Source organism: Cydia fagiglandana, chromosome 8 (genome assembly GCF_963556715.1).
Source record: "Cydia fagiglandana chromosome 8, ilCydFagi1.1, whole genome shotgun sequence".
Taxonomy (NCBI): domain Eukaryota; kingdom Metazoa; phylum Arthropoda; class Insecta; order Lepidoptera; family Tortricidae; genus Cydia; species Cydia fagiglandana.
In genome coordinates, this window is record NC_085939.1 from 3,577,798 (window position 1) to 3,594,901 (window position 17,104).

The 17,104-nt window shown below is 38.3% G+C and overlaps 1 protein-coding gene across 1 annotated transcript in view; it reads left to right on the plus strand.

The window, feature by feature from the left end:
• The window catches only part of LOC134666485 (LIM domain only protein 3-like), an 88,705-nt gene that overhangs the window by 16,651 nt on the left and 54,950 nt on the right, over nt 1-17,104 (plus strand). Inside the window, exon 2 of the mRNA XM_063523666.1 lies at nt 15,332-15,362. The gene's annotated coding sequence lies outside the window, so the exon portion shown is untranslated. The remainder of the gene's footprint in view (nt 1-15,331; nt 15,363-17,104) is intronic.

Sequence of the window (17,104 nt, forward strand, 5' to 3'; positions counted from 1 at the left end):
TCAAATTAAGAATTCCGTTCTTGACTGTCGTTGTGTTTTTTTTTTCACAATAGGACACATAGAGTTAGTAAGGCGTATAGAGATAATAAAGTCATTTAATATTTATGAACAGCTTTGGCCTCATATATAGATTTTATTGAGAGTATCTGATTCGTCGAAACAATATAAAGCCTGACAACAGTTTATTTAACCCTGAGATAGTGTCGCTGCAAATTAGCTTACGTATGGCAATAATGTGCGTACGTCATGTATAGTCGGGGTAGTGGGCATTGGCTTCATGTTGATACTCGTATAATGTCAAAACATTGCTTACAGAGAATTCGGTCCTTTCAATTTACATATTCGTCAAAATCTGATACTAAATATTCAATATTTATACAGGGTGATTCAGGAGACGTGAGCAGGACTAACACTGCGTATTTCGTAAATTATAAGCAACTGTTTCGTATCAGTATTAGTGAGGTTAACGTTAATTTTGTAGTCGTGTTGAAAAAAAAAGTTATTAACTTATTTACGACATGCATGGTCACCCTAAAATTAGAATACCAAACTACCGATATTCTGTGTCAAATTGAATGTCATCACTGTCATCACGGTCTGGTTACTTTTGAAAACTCGTATCTCACCAAGTTTGACAGTTTATTTTCTTCGTAATCAAAATGCTGTCATTACGGTAAAAGAGGTTTTATGTTTATTAATTAGGTTTTGTAGGGTGACCAAGATTGTAGAGAATTAAATTTGCCCTCACCAAAAAGTTAATAAATACGAAAAAGTGTGGTTGTTTCACCTAAATACTACGGTGATCGATCAATTATCAGTTACTGAGTGTGTAGGATTAGTCCTGCTCACGTCTCATGAATCACCCTGTATATTCCTCGTTTTCTGACTCTAACGAAGTCTGATTTTCATTAGATGTTGTGCCGCTTTCACGACCACCAACCTCGATTATAAAACGTTCAGTCTCCAATTCGATTATAGGATTTTTATCGTCGATCTAAATAAACCTTAAATGAAATATTAAAGTTTAAACCAAACAACTAACGAGTTCAATAAAACCGCACTATAAAATGTCAATACCGATCATGTCAACAACCAACTTTAAAACATTGTTTGTTAGAATGCTATGAAATCCTTCGTCTTTTTTAAGCTGTAAGTATTTGATTGCATGCACTACAATTTTTTCGCATCTTTGGTAATTTTTTTTGGCTTTTTTGTAATAAAACCGTTTATATTTGAATATATTCGTAGATATTTTCCGTTTGTTTACAACGGTGACATTCGATGACATCCAACGTTCGTTGTCAAAGAGTACTTGTTGCCAGTAAAAGAAATTAGTACCATTGAAAATCCGCACAATGGCGAGGGTCAAATAAACTGTTGTCAGGCTTTACACAATATTCCTTTTTATTAAGTACCATTACATTTCTGTATTAATTGTATAATTATAATATCTATTAATTATATTTAGTACTTATGTATATTTTTGAACGGATCGGTGAGCAACAAGATTCAGTGCTATAACCGCGAAAATAGAAGTTCGCAAATTGCGAGCATTTTTCTCTGTCACTCTAATTACGCCTTCATTGGAGTAAAAGAGAAAGATCCCCGCAAATTGCGAATTTCGGTTTTCGCGGTAGCCCCTCAGTCCTGTTACGAGAAAATTATTTTGGAAGACATTAATAGTATATGACAGTTAAATATCACAGTTTTTAGAAACAAAGGTAAAATTTACGAAATATTTAAAGTAAGCCGATCTTGTTTTTTAGCAGTTCTAAATAATATTAAAGTCTATATATATGGCATAGAACTAGAAACAAAATCAAATTAAAAAAAATAATGAGTTCTAAATTCAAATTGAAGGAGTATACATTAAGGTATTATAGGCCAAGCACGCACCACGATTTTAATTTTTGCGACACGATTTTAGAATCGCGCTGTAATATATCGCAGAAAATTCACTGCGCGCACTGCGATGAAAAAGTCGACGATTTGTTCATTCTCAACATGGATTTCGTACCAGTCGCTTGTCATGAAACGTGTCTTTAATATGCGAATGCTGTATGACTTTGAGCATATATAACACAAAGGTGATCCCCGTCTATTTCCATAATTAAATGGTCAACATCTAGCGTCTCATTTTGAGACTCCATTGGAGATGCAGGTGCCGAGATGTTGGGGTTTGGAGAGCGAAATGCCGACTGAGGTCCGGCCGGGGTGCGATTTTATTATCATAGTGCGCACGGGGCCATACCGCATGCTGCAATATTCACTTTACGACAATCGCGTCGCGAACAATCGCGGAAAAATGTGACAAATCACAATTTTAAAATCGCTGCGATTTTTTTTCGCATATGCGCGCACCAAATACTTTATTCATATATATGGTACAAAAACAACATATAAACACATACCTACGTTGCATTTCTGCGACAAAATTATCGCAGGACAAAAAATCGTGGTGCGCGCTTGGCCTTACTCTAAATTATTATAATACATCAAGACATCAAGCATTCGCGAGATGCTCGACTTCGGTATTCAAACACAAAGCAATAGTACAAGAATCTAACTAAATGCAAAGGCCGAAGGAGCGATTCGAAGATCCGAAGCGTCCTACAGACGCGCGCCTCCCGTAACTTTTCCAAGTATTTTTAAGTACAAGTGTCTAAGTCGCAAGATCCAAAGGCTGAAGTCGCATTGGGCCGAAAGCTCGAAGCTTCCAGGAGGTCAGTTCTAAACACAGGTAATTAATACAAGTGTCTAAATGCGACGGCCGGAGGCCGAGCTCCGCGTAGGGCCGAAGGCCCGAAGCCTGCAAGATGTCAGTGGTTAAACACAGAACTGACAGCCTGGACGCTTCGGGCCTTCGGCCCTACGCGGAGCTCGGCCTTCGGCCTTCGCATTTAGATACTTATACTATTGTTCTGTGTTTAAGTACTAACATCCTGGACGCTTCGGGCCTTCGGCCCTACGCGGAGCTCGGCCTTCGGATTTCGCATTTAGACACTTGTACTATTGTTCTGTGTTAAAGCACTGACATCCTGGACGCTTCGGGCCTTCGGGCTACACGGAGGTCGGCCTTTGGCCTTCACATTTAGACACTTGTACTATTGCTCTGTGCTAAAGCGATGACATTTTGCTAAAGCTCGGCCTTCGGCCTTCGCACGTAGACACTTTGTACTATTGTTCTGTGTGTGTAGTTGAATACGGTATCCTAAAAACAGGCAAACAACCTCTGTAAAATGTAACGATGCGAGCGGTACGGCTACCATCAGTTTGGCATTGACATAAACGCTACCGTGGGCGTGAACTTAATTTACTTTCTATGCATCTCGCTCGTACTGACATATTAGTGCGAAAGAGATATACCTATAGGAAGTAAATTACGTTCACGATATCGTTTATGTCAATGCCAAACTGATGGTAGCCGTACGGAACACTAAATGCCTCGAGCTATCTCGGGCTTGGCCAAATTATTATTTTTCTGAAAACCTTTAAAATACAATATTTTCTTTAAGGTGAGGTATGCCCGGGGAAAATTTTCAGATTCTGTCAAATTACCCCATTTCACACACAAGCACGCGTCACGCACACTACCTCACTTTACCGGGACAGGTCAGTGACCCATCCTGTTTTTTTTAAGATGCAAATGACAGTATTTTGAGTTTCGTCTTAACCACTAGCCTCCTTTGAGGAAGAGAAACTCTAAAAAAGTTCCATTGAAAGAAGGAAGACAAAACAATATATTTTTCTCAAAAATGGACGGCAAAGTCGACTTTGCCGTCTAAAAAATAGGTCGCGAAGCGCGTAGTTTATGGTCAGTCAAAAATTAAAAAGTTAAAAACATTGCAGTCTCGATTTTGGGACTGCAATGTTGCATACAAATTCCATTATTTGTCGAGTTCCAAACTTTTTAAAAGTTGAAATGACCATATCAAATGAAGGCACAGGCCCATTAAACAGCCAAACAGATGATTAGTACCGCGACTATAAAGATGTCTCAAATAGGTTGGCGTATTTTCGGCAGAAAAATACACTTCTATTTTTTTATTAAAAAAAATAAAAAGGCGGCAAGGACTTTTTTCTGTCAAAATATATATGTAAGAACGTTGCTTTTGTAAAATATTTCTATGATATTTATATTTCTTGCACCATTTTTGAGAAAAGCACTATATATGACTCGGCTGGAAGGCTACTTGCTGGCTTCGGATTCAATTAAACGGACTCCCAAGGTCGTCCGTTTAAAACGAATCCTCAGCCTGCAAGTAGCTACTTCCGAGCCTCGACAATAATGTACTATTATCTTGTTCTCCTTGTCTGTTCATGTCACATGTGACGTACTTAAATGTAAATTAACTAAATAATCGAATTCATTAGATACTCGAACTAAATAAACCGAATAAATACAGAAGTCGTCAAATGAAAAACGTTATTTAGGTACTACTCTAATCAATAGGGCTTTCGATAAGGCACAAATCAATTCAATGACAATTTCATTAAAATCATATGTGTATTCCGATGATGTTATTATTATATAACTTACCTTAGCTTAGCTTCAGTTTGTATATATTTAGTTATACTACCTAGCTACTAAGAAAAAATTGCATGCTTCTTCAAGTGAAATGTAGGGGAGAGCGGGGACAAAAGTAACTGCGGGTGGAAAGTAACTATTGCTCTGTAGGTTTATCTAATAGACAAAATACCACTCCGCTGCTATTAAGTGATAGACAGTGGTGCCCCCTTCACTCAGTCAGCGCATTCAGTCGAAACGGTCGCCACGTGCTATTAGGTTGTGTGAGAGGACGCAACGTGATTTTTCGAATCTAAAGTACGTTTTTTGACTTTTAGTTATTTGATGTTTATGTTGTATTAAAATTCATACATTTTCTGAATATTTGCATATCCCCTAGAGTGGCATTGTCTGGCTCCCAGTCTCTATGGTGGCGGGGAGCCGGGAGACGGACAGTCATAACAAGCCGTTGAATGGCGGCGCCTCAGATTTAACGGTGGCTTGAGGTTGAGTGGCGCGGCCAATTTAGAAAAATATACGTCTAGTGGCGTGGCCTCCATGGGTGGTCATCGGGAATTTGGCGTGTGTTAGAAATATGACCATTTCTTTAAAAATATGTATGAATGATATTAATTATGTATCATTGAATTCAGCATAATATGGCTTATTTGATTGTATACCAATGAATTTCATTATATTTATGTGAATTATGCTGGACTTGATCAAATCTCATAATACCAATTTTTTTTTCTTTCATGTATAAAAATACGTATAATTAGGAAATAAAACAATTGATTGTAGAAAAAGCAGCCTTTATGACAAAACATTACATTTAACACGATTCACACAGTTTATTTCACTTTTTATCACTGCGTATTCCATTTGTAAAATGAAAATGAAATGAAAAAATGAAAAATTATATATTTAGATAAAGGTTTCGTTTTAACAATACAGTTAATGGAGTCTCCTAGTAAGTATAATTATACCTGTGACAGGAGACCCCGCTCTTTTGTATACCTTTGTAAGGACAATGTTTTTAGCAAATAAATTTCTGGTTTCTAAATGTTCGCGGCTCGAGAGTCGGGTTCCGTAACTCAAAAAGAAAAAAACGGAACCCTTATAGGATCACTCGTGCGTCTGTCTATCCGTTTGTCACAGCCAATTTGCTCCAAAACTACTGGACCAATTAAGTTGAAATTTGGTATACATATGGAAGTCTGCTACCCAAAGACGGACATGTAATATAAACAAATGAATTTTAAGTATAGGCGGCTATTTTAAGGGGAATATGAGTAAATTAGAAAACCAAGTTTTGCAAACCATATCGTGTTACATAATAAAAGGGCTTATTTTGAGGATCTATATATTTTTTTTATAATTTTATATGAAACAGTTTAAAAGCTATTTAAGAAAATAGGCAAAAAATGACCGTCCCCCCCTCCCTCTTATCTCCGATAAAATTGGGTCTAAAATTTTGAAAAAAAATACTCAACCTTCTACCTCTAGATGACAGGAAAACCTATTAGAAATCTAGAGTCCAGCGTGAGTCGGACTTAAGAAAAAAAACGCGGTTGGGCTGTTTTAGGGACACAGCCGCAATTGTTTACGTGAAACTGAAACGTGGTGCGGACAGCTAGTGCGAAGGTCGATGGCCAAGCTCTGCGTTGGGCCGAAGGCCTGAAGCATCCGAGAGAGCCCATACAACCATTTCCAGTCGCCGTTACGACGCGGTGTAGACACATCTTGTGTCGACACCGTCTGTTTCGGTCACAATTCCAGTCGCAGAGTCGTCGCCGTGTCGACACAGTTACCAGAAATGGGGAAGGGTCGACACATGACACAAAGTGACATAAAGTGTGGTCGCCGTGTGCACACATTGTTTCGAGTTTGCGACTACTTTATGCCAATATCATTCGTTCATTCGTTCATTTTGTTCCTGTCAAATGGAAACTGTCAGATGGAAAAATTGTTAAATAAAAATAAGTGACATTAATACGCCATCATAACCCTAATACCGAACAACGTCGTGCTCTACGAGCATTTGGTATTTCTACCTCTAACCGTGGCTGGCTAGAGCCCTAGAGGCCATAATTTGTTAGTTTTATACCGTACACTGGCTAAAGTTTATTTATTACAAATAATATTAATTCGATCCCACGTGGGATCCACTTTGACGTTGGCGAAATCATCGACAGTATCGATGGAGCCATATTACCCAAAGATTGATTGATTGATTGACATTAATACGCCATCTCTAAAACGGATTACAAGACGATTTCAACATATCGAAAAAATTGACTGAATAAACTTGTAACAAAACTTAAACTTGTGGAAATTAACTTTCATTTTGTATAAATGGCCATGTCGCTAAGATGCATAGTTTCCGAGATATAATCGAAAAACCGGAAAATGGGACCTTCAAACAAAGCCCCCTCTCTTCCTCCCGCTCAAGGGCTACGGCCGGGGACTTTTGATATGTTCACCTCCTAACTTGCCCAAACCAAGTTACAGAGTCAAAAATTGTGTTCCGAGCATTTCCCTCTACAACTTTTTGGAGCATTCGTTGGCTGACCTAAGTAGCTTATTGCATTTCTTTAAAAACTTTTCTGTAAAAGGTTGACGGGTGTTGGGTGTTTATATGGTTTTGGTCAATTATTATCATTTGCATCGCCCATGATGACTTACTAGAATTACTTACGAGCACACGAGACACTAATAGTAGTTTGTCAAACCTTGGTTTTCAAGAGGTATTTTATATTGACATTTGCTGTCACAAATTTGCTGTCAGATTTAGTCGCAAACCGCACGCAAAGTGCACACAAATGTGTCGACACCTTGTTACGGAAAAGTGTACACACGGCGACGACACTTTGTTTCGAAACAATTCTAGACACATTGTGTGGACTCTGTTACGACACATCTGACATTTAGTTACCACTTTGATGATTCTGCGACTGGAATGGTTATATGGGAGGTGCACCTCCACGCAAGGTCGAAGCATGAGCTTTAGGAGGTTAGTGCTCAATCAGAACAAATAATTGGTTTGAGTACGAGTAGCTAAGTGAGAAGGCTGAACTGCCGTATATCGCGACCATCGAATTTCGCAAATTGCGGGGATTTTTCTTTTACACCAATGAAACCGTAGGTAATTAGAGTGACAGAGAGAAATGCCAGCAATTTGCGAACTTCGATTGCCGCGGTTATAGCCCTGTTATCTTGAATTAACAGAGATACGCCTAACAATGAAAAAAAATGTAGGCACTATGCTTAACATAATACTTGAACAAAAAAAAAATGGGTAACTAACTATCCTAAGATAGCCAGCCGTGTGTGGACGAATTGAATAAATAGTTGAATGTACTTAAGAACTTCGCTTTGCTCGCTCGTTCAAAAATGTGTGCAGTACTGAACCCTTGGGACGCGAGTTCGACTCACACTTGACCGGTTTTTATTTTGATTTGATATGTCATATTATATTAAATTACAGCCCACTGTGTCTTGTTACTTTTGACCCACAACGTGTTACTTTCTGCACGCCAACGGGGCCATTAGTAACAAAAGACGATTTTTTTAAAACAAAATACACAATTATAATGTTAGTCAAGACGTTAATGTACAGAACATGCACTGACATTATATACGAGTATGACTACATTAAACTCATCAAAATAATAATGGTTAACCAGAAACTAAGGTCAAAGTACATAGTGTTACGTTTCTCCCCGCTCTACCCTACGCATCCAAAATTACTGTCCACCTATGTTCATCACTATATTTTTTGCAAATAAATATATCGTTATCTTTATCAATAAATAAAGTCCTGGCAGGGTGGAAATTTCATTTTGGCGGATTCTTTCTCTCTGCATCTGACTGTACCTACAGCTATTACGGCATTTTTTTGGTAAACTTACGGTTATATGTTCAGACTCTGAATCTCTATAGTTAATATTTAAGATATATGGACATATCGGTATCGGCATATTTAAGATATATGGTCCTTGAACTACGTCCAAAGAGAGGTATGGGAATGGGAACTGAGAATGACATCTCGCTTTGTGTGGTAGGGCACAGCACAGCGGATGTCATTCCAGATCTAGAGCAGAGCTCAACCTTACAGAAATCTGCAGCCAAATAACACTAGCACTAGACCCTACTCATAGTGTCCTTCCTGCCGGTGAGTATGGTTGCCAGTTATCAACGAGGGGTGCGGAGTGTTAGACTCGGCAACGCGCATGGAGTTGCAGGCATCCAAAGGCTACGAAGATTGCTTATCATCAGACGGGCCGTATGCTTGTTTGTCATCGACGAGGTATAAAATTAAATATGCACAGAATATCATTGAACGAAAAACTTTGTTTTATTTTATAGTAAATTAGTATAACACTCGATACATAGGCAATCACAAACCAGGCACCGCAGTGGTTTTGGGCTGTAAGCCTCGTAGGCCAGTATGTATAATGTATATCTCGGCCTCACAAGCCGCAAAAACTCGCTGAGGCTAGACCATAGCCGTTTATTTATTCTTGATTTCATGAAGGTTTGCAGAACAGCACGTAACCGCATTATACATCTATCTTAGACGGACCTCACAGCAACAAAATAGGTGTACCACTGCACGATTTTCAAGTAGTACACGAAATATTTACATAATGTTCCGTATTAATAGGTAATATTTGAAGATCAAAAGTTCTCTAACATAAATACAAGATCACAACATTGTCATCACAGTTCATTGACGTTGACGTACAAAAGTACGTCAAATAGGTATGCAATATTAATACCAGCATAATGAAAATTAATTCCAATCAATAAGTATGAGTCTTCAAACTTTTTTCATTCTAAGCCGGGTTTCAAGGAGCAAATTACTTAAATGATATTGGAATCGTATTGTTTTAAGATAGTTTACTGCGTTTTTCAACCATTATGCCCCAACAAATCAAATCCAAGATGAGACTCGAGCTCCATGTGATGATAATTATTTACCCTGTTTTTTTAAATACTATTTGTCTACTGGTATACTTTTTCGTATATGTATATGACTTAATGTCGAAATAAATGCGAAAACCAACTGTCATTTTAATTAAATTCGCGATACGTGTGCTTTGATCCGAGCCCAGCGGGCATCTGATCAAAGAAGTTGCGTGCACGGAACCGCTGATATCATATTTTCGAACTTATTTAGTGAATGTGAAATTAAAAAAATAAATAATCCTGGTAGTCGTTCAAGCATACAATTGCGCGTACATAGAAGCAGTTTTCATATTTCTATCTTTTGTGCACAAATTGTTACGAATCTTTAAAGTCCGTTTTAGACCTATGTTCGTGATCGTTTTCTATCGAGCAAAAGTCAAAAACTTAGGATTCTAATCGCTCCACTCACTAGAAAAAGCCCTCAAGTTTGCTAATTGAATGTATGGCAGCCGTATTGTGATCCAAAAAAGAGCTACGGCTTTTAAAAAACTCCGTTTTCTGAACTCACTGCACCTTAAAGCTTCGTCAAACTGCATGACAGTTTACAGGCGTAAAGCAGGGAGGGCAAAACTACAGGGTTAGGTCGAATGGATGTCCATTGTCAATGTGATCCCGGTTGGCTTGTGGATTTCGGAACACTTTGTTAAGCCCGCTATACACTAGTGCGCGAATCGCGGTGCGAAGCCGCGAACGCGAGTGTGGCTGTGGAGTCGATTTCACAGATAAGCGAATTCGACCCCACACTCGCGTTCTCGGCTTCGCGCCGCGATTCGCGCGCGTGTGTTGAGTGGGCTTTAAGAATACAAAATACAACATCACACCACAAGGCTCGATCACACAACGAGCCGAGTTTGCGGGAGCGGAGGCACTCTTCGACACACTTCTCACCGAACGGATATGAGAGGCTATTTAATTTCCGCGGGTTCTGTGGTCATTCTGTATTCAAATAAATATCTATCGATTCTGCCGGTATACCATCGTTAGTATAAGGAGTTGAAACATTAAATACCGGGTGTGGCCTGTAAAAGTACTTAAAACAATACAAATCCGTAGTTAACCATAATAACTTCTTACTAATCAACTCAGTTAAACGGCAGACCTATACTACGTATAGTTCAAGTTTCGTGGTACGAACCTAGGAAACTAATTCCCTACGCTACTGAGCTTTATTCGGCAAATATTTTGGCATTCGGGTTTACCGGCGCCACGTTTACCGCTGTATCAATTACGACGGACGACGGAGCGGAGCTAATCATGGATGCGGCATTGACTCACGTGAAAACAGGCCACGTCCAGTGCGTCCAATTTTTGGTCAATAAAAAATCACCGGTCACAGAAAATGAAGTGAGAGAGAAAAAAAAACTGCTATGCCTGCGACCACTGACCGAATGTAGCCCGCTTCCGTATTTTGAAACCAAACAAGTCCTTGGCTGCTGGCGCGATTGCTGGTCCATAGGAATAAATTGACACTGTATTTGTGCTGGCGATATTAAGGCAACAAACACAAACCAAATAAAATATTAAAATAACAAGGAATATAGCAAAAACCGTTTTTTGCAAATAAATAATTAACAACACCTTTTGTCTAGCCGGTCACTGTGCGAACTGATCACCATGGTGGCGACGCATCGTCATGCACTAACGGGATTCTGGTTGGTCAGTCGTATCGCGAAATAAAGCCCCTACCCCGTCTTACCCGCCACCCCGTTTTGCCCCGCTCTCCGATATTCGTGGCATTTCAAGCAAGAGGGGCCCGATGGAACGCTCGTGTGGGCAGGCAAGGGGCGCATTAGGGCAGGTCGGGCGAACTCTGTCTTCGTGAACTACACAGAGAACGCTTGTGCAGCGACCGGCAATAGTGTGTAGGTACCAGTGTTGGGCAAAAAGTAATTGAATTACTAATTAACAATTGCAATTACAAAATGTAATTCCAACAAATAATTTCCATTACATGTGGAAAGTAATTAAAATTTTAATTACTAATTACAATTGCAAAATGTAATTAGTAATTAAATTATTAATTACATTTTGTAATTAAATTTTTTAGTTTAATTACTTTTTTGAATTACAATTACTTTTATAGAATGCAAGTTTTTATCCTCTTTATTTCCAAAATCAGATGAACATTTTGAATGGTTTTCAATTTGACTAAGCAACATTGTCAATGTTAACTTTGGTTGATTTGGTTGGACTGTAGCAAAGGGAGGGCTGGGACTTAGAATTTTTTTCTGATAAAGTGGTGTCATTATGATACTATTTTTAAATGATTGTAATGTGTAAATCACGTCAAAATGACCCAATTTCTAGCGAAAAAATCTCGGACAGTGAGGTTCCCAATACCTTCAATTCACATTTTTTACAAATAGCGTCCAAGTCTGTAGTTCAAAGTGATGAGTTCTTATCTGCACAGTACCTACATCAACACCTTAGTGGCACAGACATACCCACATTTCATCTCCCTATTGTCACACCCGAACTCTTACACAAGACAATACAATCAATGTTAAAGACACGCGACACCGTAGATACATACGATGTATCATTAAATATAATCATATGTATCTGGCCGGTCGTCTCTGACATATTGGTTGTGTTGATCAACACGATGTTTCAAACTGGCGTCTACCCTGACGTGTTAAAGAGTACAAGGGTATGCCCAGTATACAAAGGGAAGGGAGAAAAAACAGACGTTAATAACTACAGGCCGATCACCATAGTACCGACCATTTCGAAAATTGTAGAGTCCATTTTGTCATCAGCCCTGATGACATACCTGGAATGTTATGACCTGCTTACTCCAAACCAATACGCTTACAGACGAAACATGTCAACTACCGCTGCAGCTCACAAAATTGTCGATATAATTATAACAGGTTTAGACAAACGACACAAAATGGCCGGTATTATGTGTGACTTGTCTAAAGTATTTGACGTAATAAGTCACACAATGCTCCTGGATAAGCTGAAGTGTTATGGCGTGACGGGTGAGGGGCATCGCTTAATCGCTTCATTTCTGTCGGACCGAAGACAACAGGTTAAACTGTCCTCAAATGGCAAGCGATTCCAGTCTGACATTGGCCTTGTCAAACTAGGCATTCCCCAAGGATCAGCCCTTGGAAACACCCTGTTTCTAGCCTACGTCAATGATCTCCCATCTGCCATCACCACCGGGCTGTCAGTACTATTTGCAGATGACACTACGGTCATAATCAGCGCGCAAACGTACGAGCAACTTGGTGAGAACATCAACGTGGCATGTAGACAGTTACAACGGTGGTTTACTGCAAATGGGTTACTTCTTAACGTCAGCAAGTCTAACGTAATGTTATTCTCAGGACGGACGACTACCACGACCCCATGTGTAGTAGACTGCCCTATGCCAATATGCTGTGAAACGAAGTTCCTTGGCTTTGTGTTGGATTCGAATCTTAACTGGAAGTGCTATGTTGACCAGCTATGCAATAGACTGAGTAGTGCGGTCTTTGCGTTACGGAAGTTGAAACCCCTTATTTCGTACGTTTCATTAAAATCGGTCTACTATGCTCACTTCCACTCACTAATGACATATGGTGTGCTCATTTGGGGAAACTCTACGGATGCAAATCGAGTGTTTATTATGCAAAAACAGGCAATACGAACGCTAGCCGGTGTGAAGCGTAGACATTCATGCAGAGACCTTTTTGTAACGCATAAAATAATGACACACTACTCATTATATTTATTCGAAATTATTATGTACGTTAGAAATAACTTATCTTTGTTTAAACGCGTTGAGGTATCTGGTATAAACATTAGAACTACAGGTCGATTACGAACAGTTCCACGTCGCATGGCACTAGCAGCAAAGAACCCGCGTGTTATCGGTCCGACTTATTATGAGCGATTACCTGCAGAAATAAGGACGGAAACATCTGATACAACATTCAAGCGTCGATTGAGAAACTTTTTACTGGACAACCCATTATATTCAATAAGTGAATTTTTTGACATAACTGTATAATTTATATTCGCATACCTATTCTTGACATTGTCTTTGTTTATTATTGTTATTATTTGACGATCCTTCTCAGGTGAAAGTTTTCATATTATGTATTATTAATGAAATTAATTAATTTGGACTATTTTGCTATTATTTAAATTTATTTCTGACGATCACAATATAGATTCTTATAAATTGACATTAATGTAATTTGTACTGTAATCATATGTTGTGAAATAAATAAATCTAATCTAATCTAATAAGCATCTTTTACTGAAAAAACTTTTCTCTAAAATAAAAAATGGCTGAGTTAGACGCCTCCAAAGATTGATGTTTTTAAAGGGAGCTGGGACTTTTTTTTTAGAAAAAAGTTTTTCAAGTAAAAGTAGATTATTTTGACGTGTTCTATACGTTACAATCATTTAAAATATATGTCATAATGACACCACTCGCGATGAAAATTTTCTAAGTCCCAGCTCCCTTTAAAAACATCAATCTTTGGAGGCGTCTAACTCAGCCATTTTTTATTTGAGAGAAAAGTTTTTTCAGTAAAAGATGCTTATTTTGACGTGATCTACACATTACAATCATTTGAAAATAGTGTCATAATGACACCACTTTGTCAAAAAAATTCTAAGTCCCAGCCCCCCCTTTGCTACAGTCCAACCCGAAAGGCACCTTAGGTCGGCGCTTACGTCATTATTAGCGGCGCCCCAGTACTAATGCGATGCTACGCGACGTAAGCGCCGACCGCCATATTCAACGTGGTTTGTCACATAGCACCCTGTAAAGGTATGATTCCAGGGATAAAAAATATGTTATAACGTTATCCAGCGTATAATGGAATTCATAAAAGTTTTTCTTTATAATTACTCCAAGTAAATTTGTTCATATTTGCATATTATTTAAAAGGTAAATGAAAAGTAATTGAGTAATTCAATTACTAATTATAGTAATTACAATTGCAAATTACACAGAAAATTTAATTACATGTAATTAAATTTTATGTAATTGAATTACATTGTAATTCAATTACATGTAATTAAATTAGTAATTAAATTACACGAGTAATTAATTACGCCCAACACTGGTAGGTACCCACTTTATGAATGAATTCCATTCATAAAATGTGTATGCGCTTTTGTACCTGTGTGTACATGCAACGCGCGGTTCCAAAATACATATAGTTTAGTACAAGTAGTTTGAGACAAAAGCTTGCACACAGGGGGCTGATTTTTGAATTCCGATCGCTCGATTTCGTCACTCGAAAATCGGTGGAAAACGGCGAAATGCTGATTTATTTAAATACGAGCGATATAAATTTGGTATCTAGTGGTATTGACCACTCGATTTCAATTATATTTGTAGAATTTAAATGCCTAGTAGTGGAGATATTATTCAACGAAATACACGAAATCGAGCGATCGAAATTCAAAAATCGGCCGCCAGTATTTTTTCGTTTACCTACGTCGAAAACGTTCATTCTAAATCTGATATGTCCATGTATGTATGTGTTTGTGTGTGTATGTATGGTATGTGATTCTGATACATGTCACAATAAAGTGAAAACTTTTTAATTAAGAATAAAATGGTAACTTCTTTAAAACTAAATGAGCGAGAATAACAATTATTAAAGAATAAGTACATCCTTAACATATGTAAAACTGATTTAACATGTTTAGTGTTTACCTACACCTAAATCATAGATGGTTGTACAACTTGCGACTGATTCTGCTACCTATTTCTTTAAACTATTTTAAAGATATACATATATTATGAAGTTATATCGATGATCGACGACGAACTAATTTCTTGTATTTAGTTACATTTGCCAAGGGTAAATACTAATACATACTTAATTTCTTTTATTTCAGATTATCAACCTTGCTGTATAAATAGTAAAAGGTGAGCACGTTTGATAATTTCTAGAGTCCGATTTGTTTACTCCGAAATCAAGCAAAGTGACTACCTATTATCCGGTATCCGGGCGGATATTAAAATATTAGCCGGATAGGCCGAATACCGGACGGTAACACCGGTGCATCTCTAATAATTTCACACAAGTCAGTAAGTACTAAGTCAACTAGTAACAATTTTAATCTGTTTTGCTGTAGCGGTGTGTCCGTACAATGCAATACACAGGTGCTTGAATAATTTGAAACAATTAAAGTACCTACCTTATTATTTTACATGATCTCAAGTAAATTAGCTTCAACTTACCTTTGGTTTTGTATGACACTTGCCTCTATTGTGCAACAGCCGGTAATATCGTTGATTAAACTACCCCCCATATCTGTCACGTCCCATTAGTACCTCCGCCACCGGCATCAGTTAAGATAACGCACCCTAAACCCGCAATGATATTTACATTCAATTTAAATGTCGGTATGACGTGTGGCGGGGTCGTGTGCGAAGGAAACACCTCAAATTTAAACTGACGTAAGCACATTTTACGTTATATCGCACTTACGACTTCAACAGATAAACTGCAGGGGGACAAGCGAGCGAAAGTTATTATAACATTGTGTCTACACTATCGGATGCCGCGAATATTCGCGTTGATCTTTCATGCTGTTTCACGAATGTTTGTGGACGGCCGGTTAATGTGTCGCCAGCGTTACTTAGATTCTTAGAAGGGTGATGAAGGATAACAATATTGTGGGGAGTGCTTCTGGTCGGTGGCGATAGCAATGCCATTAAAGCTATCGTTAGATCAGCTCTGGCGCAGCCAACATTGCTGTTGGACTGTCGCCGGGATCACTCCTTGACTTTGCCATTTCAAAAGGGGATGCAAGGGTTCTGCATTAAAAACCGGTTCTTATGGTAATAATGTTTGTGAATATACAGATACACAGATTGGCTAGAATAGTGGTATATTGGTAAAAGATTGAGGATGTGGTTCTGACTGAGAAGAAACGGTGGACAAATTATATATCTACCTGCCTATATCTACAGCCTGACTGAGGTATGTAAGTAGGTATTTTTTTACATGCTTTTATTTAACATGCCCTGTTAGAAGATAGTTATGTATGTACCTATAGTTAGTGTGGGTCAAATCTTGGAAGCTAAATTTGATCCACGTCCCGATTTCCGATTGAGACTTTTTTTGCATACATATGTGAATCGGATGAGAATGCAATATTATGATGACATGGAGCTGATATGATGATGGAAACAGGAGGTGGACTTGGGAACTCTGTAATAAAATTACGCAAAATAATTATGTTTAGGGTTTTTATTTGCCTGTGGAAAGAAAAGTAAAGTCACTACATCAGTCAGCGGTAAAAGCTAGTACGATAAATACAATCTTTGCCAAATAAGCTTTACTAAGCTATGACATCAATGCATTCTCGGGTTGGCCATTGAATTCTTCACGACTCGCGATAGCGCGCGCGCTTTGCACCTCAGAGACCCTAGATAAAAACACCTTCAGACAGCAAATCTGTAAACAGAATCTTATATAGTCAGACCGTAAAAAGTCTGCAGCGATTTTGATAGCCCACGCAGTGCAAGTGTCATTTTAAACGTCAAACTTCTATGAAATTATGACGTATACATAATACTTACACTGCGTGGGCTATCAAATCCGCTGCAGACTTTGTTTGGTGTGACTATATTAAATGTATCGTAAAGTGAAGGCATATTGC